The 23921-nt window shown below is 43.7% G+C and overlaps 1 protein-coding gene across 5 annotated transcripts in view; it reads right to left on the bottom strand.

Annotated features, from left to right (window-relative positions):
* The window catches only part of LOC117090030 (cyclic AMP-dependent transcription factor ATF-7), a 120786-nt gene that overhangs the window by 40025 nt on the left and 56840 nt on the right, over positions 1–23921 (bottom strand). The window contains exon 1 of one of the 5 annotated variants that reach the window (XM_033221856.1): positions 55–78. The exons of the other annotated variants lie outside the window; for them this stretch is intronic. The gene's annotated coding sequence lies outside the window, so the exon portion shown is untranslated. Of the gene's footprint in view, positions 1–54; positions 79–23921 lie in introns of those variants that run through there. 5 annotated transcript variants of the gene reach the window in all.

Below are 23921 nucleotides of genomic sequence, written 5' to 3'. Positions count from 1 at the left end.
GGTGACTGGTTAGTCCTCTCTTTTTACTTTCTTCATCACGTGTATACTTCTCACCAAATACTATACGTTTAGCCTCCTTTTCCACAGCTCTTCTTGACTGCAAACAAAATACACAGGAGTTGGCCCCATCCAGCTTCTACCTGTCAGGAAAGCAACACCAAACTGTTTCTACACTTTATTTACCTGAATTTACAACTAAAGCCAATTTAAGATCCAAAATCCTAGGCTGGGCGCGATGGCTCATGCCTTTAATTGCAGCACTTTGGAAAGCTGAGGTGGACAGATTGCTTGAGCCCAGGAGTTCAACACCAGACTGGGTAATCTGGCAAAACCCCACTTCTATACAAACATTTTTTATTTTTATTTATTTATTTTTGAGATGGGAGTCTTGCTCTGTTGCCCAGGCTGGAGTGCAGTGGCGCAATCTCCGCTCACTGCAACCTCTGCCGCCTAGGTGTAAGCAATTCTCCTGTCTCAGCCTCCTGAGTAGCTGGGACTACAGGTGCATGCCACCATTCCCGGCTAATTTTTGTAGTTTTTTTTTTGTTTTTTTTTTTTTTGAGACAGAGTCTTGCTCTGTCGCCCAGGTTGGAGTGCAGTGGCGTGATCTCGGCTCACTGCAAGCTCCACCTCCTGGGTTCACCTATTCTCCTGCCTCAGCCTTCCGAGTAGCTGGGACTACAGGTGCCTGCCACCACGCCGGGCTAATTTTTTTGTATTTTTACTAGAGACGGGGTTTCACCGTGTTAGCCAAGATGGTCTCAATCTCCTGACCTCGTGATCCGCCCGCCTTGGCCTCCCCAAAGTGCTGGGATTACAGGCATGAGCCACTGCGCCTGGCCAATTTTTGTATTTTCAGTAGAGCTGGGGTTTCACCATATTGGTCAGGCTGGTCTTGAACTCCTGACCTCAGGTGATACACTCACCTCGGACTTCCAAAGTGCTGGGATTACAGGCATGAGCCACCATGCCCGCCACAGAAAATTTTTTAATTAGCTGGGTGTGGTGATGCTCACCTGTGTTCCAGCTACTCAGGAGGCTGAGGTGGGGGAAATCACTTGAGCCCAGGAGGTCGAGGCTGTAGCGAGCCGTGGTTACATCACCGTACTCCAGTGAGACCCTTTCTCAAAAAAGGAGTGGTGGCTCACTCCTGTAATCCCAGCACTTTGGGAGGTCTAGGCGGGTGGATCACTTGAGGTAAGGAGTTCAAGACCAGCATGACCAACATGGCGAAACCCCATCTCTACAAAAAACACAAAAATTAGCTGGGCATGGTGGTGGGTGCCTGTAATCCCAGCTACCTGGGAGACTGAGGCATGAGAATTGCTTGAACCCAGGAGGTGGAGTTTGCAGTGAGCCAAGATCCCACCACTGAGCTCCAGCCTGGGCGACAGAGCAAGACCCTGTCTTAAAAAAAAAAAAAAAAAAAAAAGCCTCAGTGGGTTTCTGATTGATCTAGGGCAAAACTGAATAAAATGTGGTAAAATTTAGCCAAGAACTTTAGTTTTCTCTATTGTTGGTAAACTCCAGGCACCATCTTTTTCAGTTACAGATGTTTCCGTAAGAAAAAACTGGCCGGGTGTGGTGACTCATGCTTGTAATCCCAGCACTTTGGGAGGCTGAGGCAGGTGGATCACCTGAGGTCAGGAGTTCGAGACCAGACTGGCCAACATGGTAAAACCCCATCTCTACTAAAAATACAGAATTAGTCGGGCATGGTGGCACGTGCCTATACTCCTAGCTACGTAGGGGACTGGGGCTGAGGCAGGAGAATTGCTTGAAACAGGGAGGAGGAGGTTGCAGTGAGCCGAGACTACGCCACTGCACTCCAGCCTGGGCAACAACAGTGAAACTCCATTTCAAAAAAAAAAGAGTGAGGGTTTAGGGGAAGGAGAGAATAGTGTATGTATATATACATGTACATACACATATATATACACACACACATATACATATGTATATATATATTGTGCGTGTGTGTGTGTGAGACGGAGCCTTGTTCAGTTGCCCAGGCTGCAGTGCAGGAGTGCAATGGCACGATCTCAGCTCACAGCAACCTCCGTCTCCCGAGTTCAAGTGATTCTCCTGCTTCAGCATCCTGAGTAGCTGGGATTCCAGGCATGCGCCACCATGCCTGGCTAATTTTGTATTTTTGATAGAGAAGGGGTTTCTACATACTGGTCAGGCTGGTCTCGAACTCCCGACCTCAGGTGATCTGCCTGCCTTGGCCTCCCAAAGTGCAGGGATTATAGGTGTGAGCCACAGCGCACCCTTTTTTTTTTTTTTTTTGAGACAGAGTTTCGCTCTTGTTGCCCAGGCTGGAGTCCAATGGCACAATCTCGGCTCACTGCAACCTCCACCTCCCAGGTTTAAGTGATTCTCCTGTCTCAGCCTCCTGCATAGTTGGGATTACAGGTGCCTGCTACCACACTTGGCTAATTTTTGTATTTTTAGTAGAGATGGGGTTTCACCATGTTGGCCAGGCTGGTCTTGAACTCCCGACCTCAGGTGATCCGCCCACCTCGGCCTCCCAAAATGCTGGAATTACAGGTGTGAGCCACTGTACCCAGTCAAAAAATATAATTTTAAGGAGATACGACAAGTAGTAGATTATGCAGGGCTGTAAGTTTTCAAAATGTACTTAACGTTGGCCGGCACAGTGGCCCGGCCTTTTTTTCATATATTTTTGAAAACCGTATTATAATATCATTAGTTTCCTTTGTAATTCTATGTATTTCATGAATTTAAAAATATTACTCTAGGCTGGGCATGGTGGCGCATGCCTGTAACCCTAGCACATTGGGAGGCCAAGGCAGGTGGATCACTTGAGTGCAGGAGTTCGAGACCAGCCAGGGCAACATGGTGAAACCTATTTCTAATACAATTCTTTTTTTTTTTTTTTTTGAGACAGAGTCTCGCTCTGTCGCCCAGGCTGGAGTGCAGTGGCCGGATCTCAGCTCACTGCAAGCTCCGCCTCCCGGGTTCACGCTATTCTCCTGCCTCAGCCTCCGGAGTAGCTGGGACTACAGGTGCCCGCCACCTCGCTCGGCTAGTTTTTTTGTATTTTTTAGTAGAGACGGGGTTTCACCGTGTTAGCCAGGATGGTCTCGATCTCCTGACCTCGTGATCCGCCCGTCTCGGCCTCCCAAAGTGCTGGGATTACAGGCTTGAGCCACCGCGCCCGGCCTCTAATACAATTCTTATCTTAAATGCCTAGAGGGAGAATAAAAGTTTACTGACGCTTTCTGTCAAAGTGATCGCCAGGCCAGGTGCAGAATGGCTTGAACCCAGGAGGTGGAGGTTGCAGTGAACCAAGGTCATGCCATTGCACTCCAGTCTGGGCAACAAGAGCAAGACTGTGTCTCAAAAAAACAAAAAAACCCCAAAGTGATTGCTAATCTGGCTATGTTTACATAGTCCTTATATTTTCTCTCATTTATTAAGAGTTAACACTTCAGAAATTCTCTAGAATACTGAGTCCCAGTTCTCCTGTCCTTGGCCACAGCTGGGGTGAGTGGGCCTAAGCCAGGGGGCTGTGGGTGCTTGGTGCGCCCTCACTCATGGCAAGGGAAGGGTGGGATGGACCCCCATAAGAAAAAAAGAAATTAGATTAGTCATACACTTCATGCTTAGGAAACCATCCTTCTGAAAGCAATTTCTCAATTAAAATAGCTAAAATTATTATCATAGTATTTTTTAGTAAGATGGGATCTCATTATGTTGCCCAGGCTGTTCCTGAACTCCTAGGCTCAAATGAGTCTCCTGCCTCAGCTTCCTGAGTAGCTGGAACTATAGGCACACACCACTGTGCCTGGCTAAAAATAGCTAAAGTGTTATTAAGTGATAAAAATCTTGACCTAAGTAAAAATATATTCTTTTGAATTAAAATGGGTGAAGGGACTCCCCAAAATATTTCCTTTTTAAATTACTCCCCATTAAAAAATCTAGTTCCCTCATTTGTTTGTTTTCTTGTTTGTTTGAGACAGGGTCTTGCTCTGTTGCCCAGGTTGGAGTGCAGTGGCACAATCTTGGCTCACTTCAACCTCCGCCCTCCAGACTTAAGCAATCCTCCCACCCCAGCCTACCAAGCAGCTGGGACTACAGGCATGCACCACCATGTTCGGGCAATGTTTGTATTTTTTGTAGAGACGGGGTTTCACCATGTTGCCCAGGCTGGTCTTGAACTCCTGAGCCCAAGTGATCTGCCAGCCTTGGCTTCTCAAAGTGTGGGGATTTACAGGTGTGAGCCACCATGCCCAGCCCCTCATTTGTTAATACCCTTAAAGGATCTTTCTTTGTTCTTTGGCATTACCTATGTCTAAGGTTTTGGCAAATAGCCACTCACTCAGGGAACACACTTGCCCTCACCGTAGGGTAAATATAATAACCATCTCCAAGGCAGAAGAAGGCTTAATACAAAATCAGGACAGTATCTCTCCTCTCCTTTATGCCAAGACTAATTTACACCCCCATCTGGAGACTAAGATCATCTAGATCTGCACTATCCGATATGGTAGCGACTAGCCACAAATAGCTATTGAGTACTTGCAATGTGGCTAGTCTGAATTGAAATGTACTGAAAATCAAAACACACACTGGATTTCAAAGGCTTAGTAAAATATCTTGTTAATTTTTATGTTGATTATGTGTCAAAATGATACTATTTTGGATATACTAAGTTAAATAAAATATATTATTACAATTAGTTTCACTTGTTTACTTACACTTTTTAATGTAGCTACTAGAAAATTAAAACTTACATATGTGGCTCACATTTGTGGTTTGCATTATATTTCTTTTGGACAGCTCTAATCTAGAGAATATGCTCCAAGATCCCACGGGAATTTTAATCACGTACCAATCTTAAATCTTCCTCCTAAATCCATTTTCTTTAAATGCAGTTTATAGTATGTGGCAGTGGTTCTCAACCAGAGGCAACTCTGTCCCCCATGGGACATCTGACAATGTTTGGAGATATTTTTGTTTGTCACAACTGGGAGGATGCTACTGGCCTCTAGAAGGTAGAGGCCTGAGATGCTCATAAATATTGTATGGTGCACAGGACAGCCTCCCAAAACAAAGAATTGCATAACCCAAAATGTCAGTTGTGTTTGTTGAGAAACCTGCTACAGAGTAACAGGGGAAGAGAAAAAGAAATAAGAAAAAAAGCTGCTTTTTAGTTTCCTTTTCCAAACTGCCAACACATGTTTTTAGATCTGAAACTTGGAAGAAAAAAAGCACAGGCAAAAAACTTCCAGCCTCATTTTATAAAATGGCTGATGGACTCCAGATCTGCAAATATTTAGGATAGGGAAATTAGGAAGATGGAGACAGAAGGCACTGTATTTGGGAGAACAGACTGAACGAATTCTCATGCACTGCCTTGTTAGTAACAAAGAGGTAATATAGAAGAAGCTAATCAAAATAATTTTAGGTACTTTTGATTTTTACTCCCTTATGAAGAAAAAAAGCGAGAAAGAAGATTCTTTTCATTTAAGAAATACTGGGCCAGGCGCGGTGGCTCAAGCCTGTAATCCCAGCACTTTGGGAGGCCGAGACGGGCGGATCACGAGGTCAGGAGATCGAGACCATGCTGGCGAACACGGTGAAACCCCGTCTGTACTAAAAAAATACAAAAAACTAGCCGGGAGAGACGGTGGGCGCCTGTAGTCCCAGCTACTCGGGAGGCTGAGGCAGGAGAATGGCGTAAACCCGGGAGGCGGAGCTTGCAGTGAACCGAGATCGCGCCACTGCACTCCAGCCTGGGCGACAGAGTGAGACTCCGTCTCAAAAAAAAAAAAAAAAAAAAGAAAAAGAAATACTAAGAAGCATAAAATAGAATGTCAGGACTATGAGGAAGTCAATCTGAAAACTGATACTACCTCCAGAATGGACATGGAAAGTAGTTTCCTATTAACAGTTAACTTTCCATGGTTAGTAAAACTTTAGTAAAAACTCTTTCCATTTTTAGTAAGTTTTACTCTCACCTATCCTTCTGTAATAGGAGAATCTAGAATCCTTCCTCCTCACAAACTTACTAAATGAATAGAGCTAAGTAAAGAGTTAGGATGGGCGGGGCGCAGTGGCTCACACCTGTTATCCCAACACTCTGGGAGGCTGAGGCAGGAGGATGGCTTGAGCCCAAGAGTTCAAGACCAGCCTGGGCAACATTGTCAGACCTTGTCTCTATTTAAAAAAAAAAAAAAAAAAAAAAAGGAATGGCCTGAAGAACACAGATGGTGGAAACTGTAAATAAGGAATAAATCTCAATGAATAAAGTCTTAGGATTTTTTTACTTTTTCCTTTTTCTTTCTTTTCTCTTTTTTTAGAGATGGGAGTCCCATTACGTTGCCCACGCTGATCTCGAATTCCTGGGCTCAAAAGCAGTCCTCCTGCCTCAGCCTCCCAAAGTGCTGGGATTATAGGCATGAGCCACCATGCCTGGCCCTTTTAACACTGAGGTATAAAATACAGAAAATGGGCTGGGTGCAGGGGCTCACACCCTTAATCCCAGCACTTAGGAAGGCAGAGGTGGGCAGATCACTTGAGGAGGTCAGGAGATCGAGACGAGCCTGGCCAACATAGTGAAACCCTGTCTCTACGAGAAATACAAAAATTAGCTCGGTGTGGAGGCACGTGCCTGTAGTCCCAGCTACTCGGGAGGCTGAGGCACGAGAATCGCTTGAACCTGGGAGGCAGAGGTTGCAGTGAGCCAAGATCATGCCACTGTGCTCCAGACTGGGCGACAGAGTGAGACTCCGTCTCAAAAAAAAAAAAAAAGAAAGAAAAAAACATGCAAAAATCCTTAGTGTACATCTCAATGAATGTTTAATTTTTATATTTGCATATACCTGTGTAATCACTACACAGTTCAACACATGAAACATTTCAGATATCACAGAAGCCTCCCATGTATCCCTGTTTTCTTAAGCTTTTAAATGAAATAATTATATAAAACAGTACAGTACCTTGGACACACAGCACATATTCAACTAGTTCCTTCCTCTTTACTTTTTAAAATTTTTATTTATATATCTATTTATTGAGATGCAGTTTCACTCTTGTTGCCCAGGCTGGAGTGCAATGGTGTGATCTTGGCTCACGGCAACCTCCGCCTCCCAGGTTCAAGTGATTCTTCTGCCTCAGCCTCCCGAGTAGCTGGAATTGCAGGCACCTGCCACAACACCCGGCTAATTTTTTGTATTTTTAGTAGAGATGGGGGTTTCACCATGTTGGCCAGGCTGGTCTTGAACTCCTGACCTCGTGATCCACCTGCCTTGGTCTCCCAAAGTGCTGGGATTACAGGCATGAGCCACCGCACCCAGCCTCCTCTTTACTTTTTTAAATTTCAAGAGAGACGGGTATTATAGTAAAAAAGTAACTTTTTTTTTTTTTCCCAGGATAATTCTAAACAAGTAAATGCCTAGACATACTGCAGTTCTTTTCCTAATCTCATTTAACCTATTCTCTAGACGTATTTTGAAATAGCAGCACTGAACAGACCTGAAAAGAAGGCTCAGGGCAAATGAGACATAAGGCCAAACTAAAATTAAATTTTTGCCTTTTGACTGAGCCAGGCACAAGCATAGGGGGATTAGGAATGTAACAGTTTCAAGCTAAATCCTTGGTAAAGCATTGTGACCAATGAAATTTCTCTGAAATATGCACTCAACTCCTAGCCAGATACATTCCTGAAATGTTGCTTTTGGCCACCACAGCACCCGTTTTCATGAGGATTTGCCTCACATTTAAAAACGCTCTTAATATCCTGACTTATGATGAACTCATGTCCCTTTCCTTGTTTTAGAAGACTAGACTGGGTGAAGGAGACAATCAGAACTCTTTAGTTATTAGGAAATGAGCCCTGAGTGCCTAAACTATCAAGAAATAATACAAGGAACCGAGTTTACATTTGTGATAGTCTGAAAAGTAATTTATGCTGAAACTTAACTACCCCTTTTCTCCAAAGTTTCTGGGTGTGGCAGTGCTTCTTTTAGTTCAGTATCTATACTTGGGCTTTTTTTTTTTTTTTTTTTTTGAGACGGAGTCTCGCTCTGTCGCCCAGGCTGGAGTACAGTGGCCGGATCTCGGCTCACTGCAAGCTCCGCCTCCCGGATTTACGCCATTCTCCTGCCTCAGCCTCCCGAGTAGCTGGGACTACAGGCGCCTGCCACCGCGCCCGGCTAGTTTTTTGTATTTTTAGTAGAGACGGGGTTTCACCAAGTTAGCCAGGATGGTCTCAATCTCCTGACCTTGTCATCCGCCCGCCTCGGCCTCCCAAAGTGCTGGGATTACAGGCGTGAGCCACTGCGCCCGGCCTTTTTTTTTTTTTTTTTTTTTTTTTTAAGATAGGGTCTCACTCTGTAGCTCTGTAGCTCAGGCTGGAGTGCAGTGATGTGATCATACATCACTGTAACTTCAAATTCTTGGGCTCAAGCAATCTTCCCACCTCAGCCTACCAAGTAGCTGGGACTACAGGTTGGCACCACCACGGGCTATTGTTTTGTTTACTTCAGAGATAGGGTGTTGCTATGTTGCCCAGGCTGATTGCAAACTTTGACCTCAAGCAATCATTCCACCTCAGCCTTCCAAAGAACTGGATTTATTTGTGCCCATATACTTGGGCATATTTTGATGAAAGAAAATAGTATGAAAAAGTCATAAAAGACAGCACCACTGCACTCTAGCCTGGTCAACAGAGTGAGACTCTGTCTCTTAAAAAAAAAAAAAAAAGTCATAAAAAACTTGAGAAAAATTATGAAGAGTAAGTTCTAGAATATAGTGATACTGGTGCCAAGCAGGTGAAGGAAGAAATAACTGATCTTTTTTTTTGAACACTGTTTAATTAGTCACTTCAATTGATCACATATTCTGAAAGAAGAAACTGCTTCCAGTTTGTTCTGTAAAAGTTCTAACAAAGCTTCTCACCCTCACTTCCGTGCTTCTGTTCCCAATGTCAGACATCACTTAAGTTTGGAAAAGCAGGGAAAGGGAGAATAAGGAAGAGATTAAATACACACATACTTCAAACTAAACATAACTTTCTTTTTTTTTTTTTTTTTGAGACGGAGTCTCGCTCTGCCGCCCAGGCTGGAGTGCAGTGGCCGGATCTCAGCTCACTGCAAGCTCCGCCTCCCGGGTTCACGCCATTCTCCTGCCTTAGCCTCCGCAGTAGCTGGGACTACAGGCGCCCGCCACCTCGCCCGGCTAGTTTTTTTGTATTTTTTAGTAGAGACGGGGTTTCACAGTGTTAGCCAGGATGGTCTCGATCTCCTGACCTCGTGATCCGCCCGTCTCGGCCTCCCAAAGTGCTGGGATTACAGGCTTGAGCCACCGCGCCCGGACTGGTATCTATCTTAAACACCAACTTTTTCCTACGGAACCAGAGGCTGGGCCCAGTCAGGACCAAGAATACCCTAACGCAAGGATGCAAGAAGATCAGAGTAAGAAACAAATAGAGGCCGGGCGCGGTGGCTCAAGCCTGTAATCCCAGCACTTTGGGAGGCCGAGACGGGCGGATCACGAAGTCAGGAGATCGAGACCATCCTGGCTAATACGGTGAAACCCTGTCTCTACTTAAAAATACAAAAAACTAGCCAGGCGACGAGGCGGGCGCCTGTAGTCCCAGCTACTCGGGAGGCTGAGGCAGGAGAATGGCGTAAAAAACCCAGGAGGCGGAGCTTGCAGTGAGCTGAGATCCGGCCACTGCACTCCAGCCTGGGTGGCAGAGCAAGACTCCGTCTCAAAAAAAAAAAAAAAAAAAAAAAAAAGAAACAAATAGAATTTCAAAAATTGTAACAACAGGAAAAAGACAAAATGGCAGCAATGCGGATTTAAATCATTAGGAAGGATTTGACTCTGGCGGTGGGGTGGGTTTGAAATCATTCCCAAAGAAGATTTTAAAGGAATGTAAAATACATTACCTTTCTGTCCTCTTGTCCTTGTTTATGATTTTATTTTCTCCTATTCTTCTACTAACACATTCTACCGGGGTCAGTCTCTTACTGATCTGCAAAGTCTATTTGTTTTCAATTTTGTGCCTCCACGCACATTCCCATATTCCTTGACATGCATTCCTCTCTCCATCGTTTATTGGAATCCTACCATTTTTCTAGACGCAGCTGAAATCCAATAGCTTTTTGAAAGCTTCTCTAATGATTCCAATCTTCAGTGATTGATCTTTCTTGAACTTGTATAGTATTCAAATGGAAATTTATTTATATAATTATATATAGAATTTTGGGCTATACGGTCTCACAGTTTTTATCTTTTTAAAGTAGACAGCATGGGCAGGCGCAGTGGCTCATACTTGTAATCCCAGCGCTCTGGGAGGCTGAGGCGGGAGAACTGCTTGACCCCAAGAGTTTGAGACCAGTCTGGGCAACAAGGTGAAACCCCAGCTCTACCAAAATAAATAAATACATAAAATTTAAAAAAAAATTAGCCAGGTGTGGTGGTGTGTGCCTGTAGTTCCAACTAGGAAGGCTGAGGTGGGAGGATCACTTGAACTGGAGGTAGACGTTGCAGTGAGCCAAGACTGCACCATCGCACTCCAGCCTGGGCAATAGGACAAGGCTGTCTCAAACAAAGTAGACTGTAAACTACTAGAGGGTTAAAAACATGTTTCACACTTATTTTTTATCCTTCTCACCTGCCCCACCTCTGGGCTTGCCCAGTTTGGTACTCAATAAATTCCTGCTTCATTGATTGGGTAAATTTTTATATAGTGACATGAGAGTAACTGTTGAGAAGCTTTATCACTCTTGTATTTTCAGACCTTAACATGGCACACTTTCAGAAAGATCTGATGGCTTTGCAACTCCATTTGCAAAGTAAATTTCACTTTTCAAATCAGTGAGAATTAGTGTATCCTCTTCCCTACTTTTTTTTGATACCTTTGATTCCCTTTCTTATAGAAAGGTACCTAAGACAATTACAGTATGCTAGAGTTATATCGCTGTTGTACGAAAGGACACTGGTGCCATGGTCTTTGTGGGTTAATTCACTTTCTTAGGGTATCTGATTCCAGCTCTGAATTTTATTACCAATTAAAATGCCCTGTGTGGCCAGATGCGGTGGCTCACACCTGTAATCCAGCACTTTGGGAGGCTGAGGTGGGCAGATCACTTGAGGCTAGGAGTTTGAGATCAGTCTGGCCAACATGGCAAAACCCTGTCTCTACTAAAAATATAAAAATTAGCTGGACGTGGTGGTGCATGCCTGATAATCCCAGTTACTTGGGTGGCTGAGGCACAAGAACCACTTGAACCCAGGAGGTGGAGGTTGCAGTGAGCTGAGATTGAGCAACTATATTCCAGCCTGGGCGACAGAGCAAGACTCTGTTTCAAAATATAAACTAAACTAAACTAAAATACCCCGTGCAAAAAAATGTGAATTTACAAGCCATTCCCTTTTAAGTTCCTTCTTCACTCCCCAAACCACTAGTGGTAATTGTAACCCCATCTTTCTGAGCATTTTCTTTTAAGGTCCCAATTATTTGAATTTTACAGGGAGAATATGAGCATCTCATAGGTGCCAAACAGTGTCAAGCACTGGATTCCTCCTTTAAAAAACTGTACACTCCAGTATCTGACAAAAGGAAAAGTATATTACAGTCCAATCAACAAACTAGTTAGAGGGGAACAGAACAAGAATATTAAACCCATAGTCAACACTGAGTTGTTGGGTCTTCATCGTTATGATCTGGGTTTAATATCAATGCATTATTATTCTACATCAAACTTGTCCAACCTTCGGCCTGCAGACCACATGCAGCCCAGAATGGCTCTCAACATGGCCCAACACAAATCTGCAAGCTTTCTTAAAACATTATCAGATTTTTTGGCAATTTTGTTTTTGTTTAGTTCATCAGCTATCATTAGTGTTAGTATATTTTTACGTGTGGCCCAAGACAAGTCTTCTTCCAATGTGGCCCAGGAAAGCCAAAAGATTGTACACCTCTGTTTTACATTATACAGACCAATGGTATAACTATTACTCTAAGTAGCCTAAGTTTTAAGTACTCAGCCATACTGCAACACTTGCTTCTATTTTGGTTCCTTGTTCCTTCCTCCTGACAAATGTGAAAATTCATGAGCCCCATGGGTCACATCTTTTGCCAAGTAAGTTGCAGGTGCCCAATAAATCACAGCAAAAAGGAAACTGAGCTCCAAAGGTCATTTAGGCCAACTCCATCAGGGACTGGGCAATGTAGGAAAGAGGGTAGTAAACAGAATTTCTTATCAGTTTGGGTTAAAAAAGATTAGTTTTGCTTGTTTTCAAATGTTACTTATTATTTGATGGGACTGAGAAATATAACCTCATCATAGGTATAGATACACTTAGCCAAAGTCTTGGTCGTCTCAGTTTCTGCTATGAGATTCCTAAACACCACAGTCAAGCCAAAGTATAATTCTTTGCTCACTCTTCTCTCGTGCTCTTTTTTTGGGGGCGGAGGGGGGACAGAGTCTTACCTCATCACCCAGACTGGAGTATAGTGGCATGATCTTGGCTCACTGCAACCTCTGCCTCCCAGGTTGAAGTGATTCTCGTGTTTCAGCCTCCTGAGCAGCTGAGATTACAGGTGTATGCCACCACACCGGATAATTTTTATAGTTTTAGTAGAGATGGGGTTTCACCATGTTGGCCAGGCTGATCTCGAACTCCTGACCTCAAGTGATCCACCTGCCTCAGCTTCCCAAAGTGCTGGGATTACAGGCATGAGGCCCTGTGTCTGGTCCCCTTCTCTTTTTAATAGTACTCTTATGACTTATTTCAATCAGGCTATTGTATTAGCCTGTTCTCACACTGCTAATAATGACATACCCAAGACTGGGTAATTTACAGAGGAAAGAGGTTTAATGGACTCGCAATTCCACATGGCTAGGGAGGTCTCACAATCATGGCAGAAGGCAAAGGAGAAGCAGAGTCACATCTTACATGGCGGTAGGCAAGAAGTGTATGTGCAGGGGAACTCCCCTTTATAAAAGCATCAGATCTAGTGAGATTTATTCACTATTACGAGAGCAGCATGGGAAAAACCTGCTCCCCATGATTCATTTACTTCCCACTAGGTCCCTCCCACAACACATGGGGATTATTACAATTCAAGGTGAGATTTAGGTGGGGATACAGCCAAAGTATATTACTATAAACTATAAACTATTAGTCCTGAGAAGATTGTTGTCAATTAACGCCTTGTATAACTGGATTGCTTAGGAGAAGGGGGAGTAAGGCAGTGAAAGGGAGGGGGCAATAGGTTTGAGGAAGACATTATTGGTTTCTTAACCCAACCCCCATTTTTCAACCATTTTCTCTTGCTTGCCTCTCACTATAAAGGCTGAAAAGCGAGATATTCCTTTTTCCTATGCAGCTGGTATTAAACCTGTCACACAGTTCAGGCCAATAAGACAATGAAATCCACCGTGGGGTGGGTGGAGGATGGCACTTCTGAGTAAGGCTTTTGTCTCCTTATAAAAGGGAAAGCCAGAACAAGAGAGTTCCTGATGCTACCTGCCCCTTATTTCTTTACCATCCTCTGATAATGAGGCAACAGGCATGAGGATTAAAAGGTAAAAGCTAAAAATGGTACAGCAGAGAGAAAGAACCTAGGTCCTTGATAAACTTGCTTAGCTGCTGAAATAGTCCTAATTCTGGACACCTTGTGTTATAAGTGTTGACACAGTTTTGTTTTGTTTTGTTTGTTTTGAGTCTTGCTCTGTTGCCCAGGCTAGAGTGCAATGGCATGATCTCGGCTCACTGCAACCTCCGCCTCCCTGGTTCAAGCGATTCTCCTGCCTCAACTTCCTGAGTAGCTGGGATTACAGGCACGTGCCACTATGCCCAGCTAATTTTTGTATTTTTAGTAGAGACGGGGTTTCACCATGTTGGTCAGGCTAGTCTCCAACTCCTGACCTCGTGATCCACCCACCTTTGCCTCCATGAGTGCTGGGATTACAGGTGTGAGCCATTGTGCCTGGCCTGTGTTCACAAAGTTTTAAGCTACTGTTAGGTATTTGCATCTGAAACCATTCCTAACCAATATATGATTTTCAATATGTATAGATTCTGCTTCATTTTCTATCTAAGGAACTTAGAAATGGAAATATACAAGAAAGTATTTTATTCTACATCTTCATGAATATTTACCAGTTGCATCCTAGTGCAGAATTCTGTTTTCTTTTTCACATAATATACCAAATAAATTCTATCTCATCATCACCTATTGCCCCAAGTTTCCTTAGAAACAATGGCTATACACTGGGCTTCTGGGAAGAACAAGATGGTAAGACAGTGGCACCTTATAATGCTTCTTTGGAAACTGAGGCAGTTAAAGATCACTCCTCAGTAAAGAATGGAGTTTTAGATTGGAGTAACATATTTTCTTTTTCTTTTTTTTTTGAGACGGAGTCTCGTTCTGTTGCCCAGGCTGGAGTGCAGTGGCATGACCTTGGCTTGCCGCAACCTCCGCCTCCTGGGTTCAAGCAATTCTCTGCCTCAGCCTCCCAAGTAGCTGGGACTACAGGTGCACGCCACCACACCCAGTAAATTTTTGTATTTTTAGTAGAGACGGGGTTTCACCATGTTGGTCAGGCTGGTCTCAAATTCCTGACCTCAGGTGATCCACCCACCTCTGCCTCGCTAAGTGCTGGGATTACAGGCATGAGCCACCACGCCTTGGCCTGGAATAACATACTTTCTTATTCCTCACTGCCTCTCTTCTTCAATACCTAATGTTTGGCTTTTTTTTTTTTTTTTTTTTTTTGAGACAGAGTTTCACTCTTGTTGCCCAGAGTGGAGTGCAATGGCAGGATCTCGGCTCACAGCAACCTCTACCTCCTGGGTTCAAGCGATTCTCCTACCTCAGCCTCCCGAGTAGCTGGGATTACAGGCATGTACCACCACGCCTGGCTAATTTTGTATTTTTATTAGAGACGGGGTTTCTCCATCTTGGCCAGGCCGGTCTTGAACTCCTGACCTCAGGTGATCCCCCTGCCTCAGCCTCTCAAAGTGCTAGGATTACAGGCGTGAGCCACCGCACCCGGCCTGTTTGGCTTTTTATCAAACTCCAGGGCACTCTCGGGAACTATGCTTAAGAATTAACAAGGACAGATCCATGATATTTCCTTAGATGGCAGCTACTTACTTGGATGGATTAAATGCTCAACAAACTTTAAAGGACCAGTGCCTAGCAGGCAGAGAAATCCCAGCAGCAATTCAGCCAGGCCTGGTCCTGTGTCAGTTACATGGCTAATTGCTTTCTCCACTGCTCTTGCCTAATGGTAGACCTTTTAGTATTCTACTTTCCAGATGTAGCCACTTAGCTGGGGTAACATTAAAGTCCCCAAAGGGATAACTTTAGTTCTTAACAAAGCAAGGAAAGGTTCTTTTTAAAACAAAATAATTATCACACAGCCCTATTAAGTTCTTGTTGACATTATACATTTCTATTTTTCAATCTCATCTCTCTTCCTAAATTCTTATTAGGATGTTATGAGGTACAAAATCCTTGAAAAATATATCAAATACTTTTATCTTCTAATTTGCTACACATTAAGTGTTACAATCCCTGGATCTCACAAATGGGTGGGAAGGACAAAGTTACAGAGTGAAAAGTATGAACCTACTACATTGTGGTCTGGCTTGAGCTGCTGAAAATTTCACCGTGGAAAAACAATACTGTAAATACTTCCTGATAATACAGGAGTTTTAAAATTTTGAATGCTTACAATGCATTCAGAGTAGAGCACATATAAGTCAGTACCGAAACCACAATAACGAAAACTCTGCCCTGATCTTTAAGGCTTTATGCAATTTAGTACTGTAATAGTCAAGCCAAAAGAAAATATATAACTGGAAGGTGAGGAGGGGGAGAGAAAGACAGCACGGTTCTAAAACTGTCTCTAAACTTGTCTCTAAACTTGGTCCAAGTTTACAAGGAGATTACGCACACACACTCTCTCTCTCTTTCTCTCTCTCTCCCTCTCTCACTTTAAAAAAATTGCAAAATACAGTATTAAGCTTTTGTTTTAAACAAGTTATCAAAGCTTAAGGGCCCAGGGACTCAGAAACCACAGAAGAGGTTGCAGCCTGGTAAAGAAACAGGCAACGATAAAGACTCAAATAGTTTGGCAGGTCTTCTATATAAACCATAAACTGGTCGAGTGCTCTAATTCTGCCCTGCCATCTTAATTTAATGCAGCAAAGAATTCTTAGCATAATTTGTTGACATATTCATCTGATTATCTTTGTGTCTAACCAGGAAAGTTCTGATAAGCTATCTTTATTTTGACATAGTTAGGCAAAAGGAAAACTTCCATTTTGGATGTCTGCTTTTTAACCATAAGTGATATTTTTTAGAATGCTGGCCACAGACTAGAAGTCTACACTAAAAGAAGGTGGGCAGGCAGGGGAAAAGAAAGAAACTGCAGCTAAGCACTGTGGCTGATGCTGGTAATCCCAGCTACTTGGAAGGCTGAGGCAGGAGGATCACCTGAGGAATTTGAGACAAGCCTGCGCAATATATATTGAAATCCTGTCGCTTAAAAAATTTAAAGAGTAGCCAAGCATGGTGGCACATGCCTGTAGTCCCAGCTACTTGGGAGGCTGAGAAAGACAGAGAGAGAAAGGAGGATCCCTTGAGCCCAGGTGTTTGAGGCTGCAGTAAGCTATGATTGTGCCACTGCATTCTGGCCTGGGCAACAGAGCAGGTCTCCATGTCTCTAAAAAAGAAAAAAAAAAAAGGAATCTACACTGCCTAACAGTAACACTTATCCACATACTTCTAAACAGTCACAGTGATCCAACACAGAAGAACATCAGCAGCTGGGGAAATTGTCTTGTTCCTGTCTCATCTCCTGCTCCTCTCCATCACAGTATTAAACTACTTGAATTTTTTCTGAACATATCATGCTGTTTCATTCTCTTGCATCTGCTATTCTCTTATGCATGGAATGTTTTTCTCTACTTTCTCTGGGAAACTTCTATTTACCTTTCAAAACCTGTTAAAACATCATTTCCTCCAGGAAGCCTTCTCTGATGTTTACCAGAATTCTCAGTACTTGCAAATACGTATATGTTATACTTATCATATAGAATGTAATTTACATTTTCATGTGTCTGTCCCCTATAGGCAGTGAATACTTTATGTCTTTTTTTTTTTTTTTTTTTTTTTTTTGAGCGGAGTCTCGCTCTGTCGCCCGGACTGGAGTGCAGTGGCCAGAGCTCAGCTCACTGCAAGCTCCGCCTCCGGGTTTATGCCATTCTCCTGCCTCAGCCTCCCGAGTAGCTGGGACTCAGCCGCCGCCACCTTGCCCGGCTAGTTTTTGTATTTTTAGTAGAGACGGGGTTTCACCGTGTTAGCCAGATGGTCTCGATCTCTGACCTCGTGATCCGCCCGTCTCGGCCTCCCAAAGTGCTGGATTACAGGCTTGAGCCACCGCGCCCGGCACTTCATGTCTATACTCTCTCTGTCACTAGTACCTAGCATGTGTTTGGTACATTGTAGATGTTCAACATTTTTTTTTTTTTTTTTTTAAGACGGAGTCTCGCTTGTTGTCCAGGCTGGAGTGCAGTGGTGCGATCTCGGCTCACTGCAACCTACCTCCGCCTCCCGGGTTCAAGGGATTCTCCTGCCTCAGCCACCTCAGCAGCTGGGACTACAAACGCGTGCCACCATGCTCGGCTAACTTTTGTATTTTTAGTAGAGACAGGGTTTCACCATATTTGCCAGGCTGGCCTCCAACTCCTGACCTTGTGATCTGCCTGCCTCGGCCTCCCAAAGTGCAAGGGATTACAGCTGTGAGCCACCGCGCCTGGCCGGTCAAATATTTTTTATTGAACTGAACCGCCTGGCCGTTCAAATATTTTTTATTGAACTGAACCCACAAAGGCTTATGAAGGTCTGAGACTGAATTGAGAAAATTATTCATGGCCTAGTTTCTGGAAACCTGAACCCAGGCTTCCTCAAGGTTAGAGATACCAGGCAGAATACATAAATAATCAAATCAAATCAAATACCTTGATTTTATTTTTACAAGGGATTTGTGTGCACTAAGTCTCTCATGAGAGACATTTGGGAAAACCCATGTTCAATTTTTGATTATGGTCTAAAATGATAACAAATTGTTCCAATTATATAGAACCTGCCACTCTATTATATCATAATGTAGACAAACCAGGAAGTGCTAATGGGATCCTATTAACCTTCATATCACATTGCAACAGCCTAGGGGAAGACAGGAGAGAAAGGATAAATACAAAGGCCATTAAACACACTGATGGGTGTCAGGCAGGAGCTAAGAGGTTGGAACTTCCAGTCCTCATCTCTATGTAACAACTCACTACAATATAGCAATTGTAGATTTCAAGCACAGTATGATAGGCCGATAATGCCTCCAGTATAGACCTATCCTGCCAAAATACAACATACCAGGTGGCTTAAACAGAACTTTATTATTTCTCAGTTCTGGAGGCCAGAGGTGTTACCAGGGTTGGTTTCTTCTGAAGAATGTCAGCAAGAATGTGTTTCATGCCTCTTCTAGCTTCTGGTGGCTTGCTGGCAGTCTTTGGCATTCTTTGACTTGTGGAGCATAAATCCAATCTTCACACAGTGTTCTTCCTGTGTGTTTGTGTGTCTATGTCCAATTTGCTCTTTTTATAGGACACCAGTGGAGTAGGGCCCCATCTTACTTCAGTATGATCTCATAATAACTAATGCCATCTGCAATGACCCTGTTTACAAATAAGGTCACATTTTAAGGTACCTGGGGTTAAGACTTCATGATAAAAATTCAGTTCAATCCATAACAGCTCACAGAGATATATCAATGTCCGAATTCTTAGAAGCTGTGAATGTTACCTTATATGGTGATTAAATTAAGGTCTTTGAGATTAGGGGATTATCCAGACGGGCCCTCAAAGCCATCACAAGTGTCCTTATAAGACAGCAGCAAAGGGAGATTATATACACACAGAGAGGAGAAGGCAATGTGAAGAAAGACATAGAGATTAAAGTGATGTAACCATAAGTCAAGAAATGCTGGCAGCAACCAGAAGCTGGAAGAGGCAAGGAAAGGATTCTCCTGGAAAGCCTTCTCAGGAGGATACGGTCCTCTTCAATACCTTGGTTGTGGGCTTTTGGCCTCCCAAACTGTGAGATAAAAAAAATTTCTTTTCTTTCAAGCCACCTAGTTTGTGGTAATTTGTTATAACACCTACTGGAAACTAATATACATATTATCTTTTCATAATTTAAACATCATTATTTCCATTCTAAGAGCAGCAGAGGAGCAGGCAGATAACAGACAATAGGTGACAAATTCCAAGCAATTATACCCATATCCACAAATCCCTGTTACCATCATTTTAAAAGGGAAAGCCAGGCACAGTGGTGTGGGCCTGTAGTCCCAGCTACTCAGAAGACCGAGGACGGAGGATCATTTGAGCCCAGAAGTTTGAGTCCAGCCTGGGCAACACAGTGAGACTCCATCTCTTTAAAAAGAAAAAAAAAAAAGGGAGCAGGGAGACAAATCCACACTGAAATATCACCATCACATCAAAAGAAACTACAGAGTACGTCACATTAGGTAAGGGTGAATACTATTACATGGCTCTCTAATTTTTTTTACATAAAAAATGTGTTTTGGTCAGGCACGGTGGCTCACACCTGTAATCCCAGAGCTTTGGGAGGCCGAGACGGCCAGATCACCTGAGGTCAGGAGTTCAAAACCAGCCTGGCCAACATGGAGAAACCCAGTCTCTACTAAATATACAAAAATTAGCTAGGTGTGGTGGCGCATGCCTGTAATCCCAGCTACTCAGCAGGCTGAGGAGGAGAATCACTTGAACCCGGGAGACGGAGGTTGCAGTGAGCTAAGATAGTGCCACTCTGCACTCTAGCCTGGAATACAGAGCAAGACTCCATTTCAAAAAAAAAAAGTGTTTTAAGTTGCAATGTAAAATGCATTTCTTACTCTGATTCATAAACCAAAAGGATTGAGACTTCTGGTTTTTGGCTTGGCATATAAAGAGCTTAGAATAACAGTTGTCAATCTATCCTAACAACAAATAAAAAGCTGAACTGAAAAATCTAAACAACTATTCATAGATCTATCAGAGAAGTGAGTTCACAGGGCAAACTGCTGTTCCCCAAATTGGCAGATACAGAGCATCACAACCTAAAGGAGCAGAAAGTCATGAGCTGAACCTGCATGACAATCAAGTGCCAGGGGAGGAAAACCTGAACTATAATTGATGAAGCTAGAGGCTAAGTGTGGACAAGTCTGAGAGTTAAAAACGCCAGGGAGACCCAGTCACACAGGAGCCCCCACACTGTTGTGAGTTTCACCTCCAGGTTCTCCGGGCTCTACTAGGTTCTACGGTGAATATCAGGGGAAATTTCTTGTGCTTTTGGCAGGGGGAAAGGGAAAAGTACAGTAATCTCCCCTTACCCATGGTTTCACTTTCCATGGTTTCAGTTACCCATGGTCAACTGCAGTTCAAAAATAGATGAGTACTGGTCGAGTAAGGTGGTTCATGCCTGTAATTCCAGCACTTTGGGAGGCTGAGGGGGAGGACCGCTTGAGTCCAGGAGTTCGAGACTAGCCTGGGTGACAGAGTGAGACCCTGCCTCTATTTAAATTTTTTTTTTTTTTTTTGAGACAAAGTCTCACTCTGTTGCCCAGGCTGGAGTGCAGTGGCGTGATCTCAGCTCACTGCAACCTCTGCCTCCTGGGTTCAAGCGATTTTTGTGCCTCAGCCTCTGAGTAGCTGGGATTACAGGCATGCACCACCACAGCCAGCTAATTTTGTATTTTTAGTAGAGACGGGGTTTCACCATGTTGGCCGGGCTGGTCTCGAACTCCTGGCCTCAAGTGATCTGCCTGCCTCAGCTTTCCAAAGTGTTGAGACCACAGGTGTGAGCCACTGTACCCGGCCAAAAAAAAAAAAAAAACAAAGATGAGTACAGTATAATAAGATATTTTGAGAGAGGGAACACATTTATATAACTTTTATTACAGTATATTGTTATAACTGTTCTGTTTTATTATTAGTTATTGTGAATCTCTTACTGTGCTGAATTTATAAATTAAACTTTATCACAGGTATGTACATATAGGGAAACATAGTATAGTCATCCCTCCATATCCATGGGGGACTGGTTTCAAGACCCCTGAGGACACCAAAATCCACAGATACTGTAGTCCCTGATATAAAATGGTGTCTCATAGGCCGGGCGCGGTGGCTCAAGCCTGTAATCCCAGCACCTTGGGAGGCCGAGACGGGCGGATCACGAGGTCAGGAGATCGAGACCACCCTGGCTAACATGGTGAAACCCCGTCTCTACTAAAAAATACAGAAAACTAGCCGGGCGAGGTGGTGGGCGCCTGTAGTCCCAGCTACTCGGGAGGCTGAGGCAGGAGAATGGCGTAAACCCGGGAGGCGGAGCTTGCAGTGAGCTGAGATCAGGCCACTGCACTCCAGCCTGGGCGACAGAGCGAAACTCCATCTCAACAAAAAAAAAAAAAAAAATGGTGTCTCAAAAAAAAAAAGTGTAGTATTTGCATACAAAATGTGCACATCCTCCTATATACTTTAAATCATCTCTAGATTACTTATAATACCTAATACAATGCCTACATATCACTTCATTCGTGTAGATTCAATGTAGTGCTTGGCAGGCAGCAAATTCAAGTTTTGCTTTTTTGAATTCTGCGGAATTTTTTTTCTGAATATTTTTGATCTATGATGGTTTTAATCCATGGATGAGAAACCCATGGATACAGAGGGCTGACTGTATATAGGGTTGGTACTATCTGGTTTCATGCATCCACTAGGAATCTTGGAGTGTATCCTTGTGAATAAGGGGGGACTACTGGAACCATTTTGAAATACCCCAGAGCATTCTGTTCTTCTTTACAAGGCCCGCCCTCAGGAGAAAATACTTTACCAGAGCCTAACCTGCTGCAGTTTTATCACAGACTAACTAACCTGGGAGAAGGATAATACCCAGTTCTATCCTAGTCTAGCCATCCTGTCCCATCCAAGTGGGGAAAATAAAACAAAACTGAGAAGCACTGGTGAAGTTTACAGTCCAGGGCATAGGCTCACCAAAATATTGAGACTTAATTACAGGACAACAGAACACTTCCAGTTCCCCTCCCTGTCATACCTCATCACAACTTTACCAAGGACGCATTTACCAATTCCTTTTACCCAGTATATCATGTCCACCTTTCTTTTTTTTTTTTTTTTTTTTTTGAGATGGAGTCTCGCTCTGTCGCCCGGGCTGGAGTGCAGTGGCCGGATCTCAGCTCACTGCAAGCTCCGCCTCCCGGGTTTACGCCATTCTCCTGCCTCAGCCTCCCGAGTAGCTGGGACTACAGGGGCCAGCCACCTCGCCCGGCTATCTTTTTGTATTTTTTTAGTAGAGACGGGGTTTCACCGTGTTAGCCAGGATGGTCTCGAACTCCTGACCTCCTGATCCGCCCGTCTCGGCCTCCCAAAGTGCTGGGATTACAGGCTTGAGCCACGGCGCCCGGCCATGTCCACCTTTCAACAGAAAATTGTAAGTCATATTGAAAGGCAAAAGTACACTTTGAAGAAACTGAATAAGCCTCAGACCCAGTGAGATATGGCAGAACTGTCAGAATTAACAGTTCAGGAATTCCAAACACTATGATTAATATCAACAACATGTAACAACAGATGGATAATATAAGAAGATAAATGGAAATTCTAAGAAAGAATGAAAAAGAGAAACTTTTAGGCTCCTGAACACATGGAGGTGCAGGAGTGTGACAGGCCCAGGAAGGGCATAGAAGCGTTGCGCCCCTTCCCACCAATGCATCTCCTTATCTGGCTTTCATCCGTATCCTTCTTAATATCCTTTATAATAAACTGGTAAACATCAGCCATCCACAGGCTTTCTCTCTCCATGGAGAGCAAGACAATGTCCTACGACCTCAGAGAGCCAGGAGAGAGCAAGATCAAAGCCAGAAATCCATCTCTGTCCCTACTGCCCACTGGTCTTTTCCAGTCAACACTTCGTCAGCAAATACATGCCGCATAGCCGTGCTGCTCAGAGGTCTCCTGGCTTATATGCAGAAAAGGACCTGTGGCCCAGGATCACAGTAGCAACAATATTCTCATCAAAGCAGCCAGAGTGATACAGCAGAAGGTCAAGAGACAGAAAAAAGCACTAAACCCTGGTTTATAAGAGAGCGGCAGACTTCAAGGGTTGTCTCCTAAGACAACAAGTAAGCTCAAGGGGAAGCTTATAACCAGTAAGCTTCAGAGTGGTGAAAAAAGAGCCTAGCCAGGCCCAAATGGAAAATTTTAAAGAAATAGACAAATATTAAAAGAAATAGTAAATTCAAGACGGAGAGCATTCAAATGTGCAGAGGGTAAGCAAGACTTTAGTTAGAAAATAAAATTACTCTTTCTTGCCATTGAGCTTAAGCCAAAAAAAAAAAAAAAAAATTAAAGAAAAGAAAGCTACTTGGCTGGGTGTGGTGGCTCATGCCTGTAATCCCAGTACTTTGGGAGGCCGAGGCAGGTGGATAACCTGAGGTCAGGAGTTCAAGACCAGCCTGGCCAACAAGTGAAACCCTGTCTCTACTAAAAAATACAATAATTAGGCTGGGCGTGGTGGCTAACGCCTGTAATCCCAGCACTTTGGGAGGCCGAGGAGGGCTAATCACCTGAGGTTGAGAGTTCAAGACCAGCCCCAAATTAGTCAGGTGTGGTGGTGCACGCCTGTAATCCCAGCTCCTCGGGAGGCTAAGGCAGAAGAATCACTTGAACCTGGGAGGCAAAGGTTGCGGTGAGCCGAGATTGCACCACTGCACTCCAGTCTGGGCAACAAGAGCAAAACTCCCTCTCACAAAAAAAAAAAAAAAAAAAAAATTAGCCGGTGTGGT

Source organism: Trachypithecus francoisi, unplaced genomic scaffold, assembly GCF_009764315.1.
Source record: "Trachypithecus francoisi isolate TF-2019V2 unplaced genomic scaffold, Tfra_2.0 Lachesis_group11, whole genome shotgun sequence".
Classification (NCBI taxonomy): Eukaryota; Metazoa; Chordata; class Mammalia; order Primates; family Cercopithecidae; genus Trachypithecus; species Trachypithecus francoisi.
Note: the sequence above shows the minus strand (reverse complement) of the source record. Positions and strands in the feature narration are given on the sequence as shown.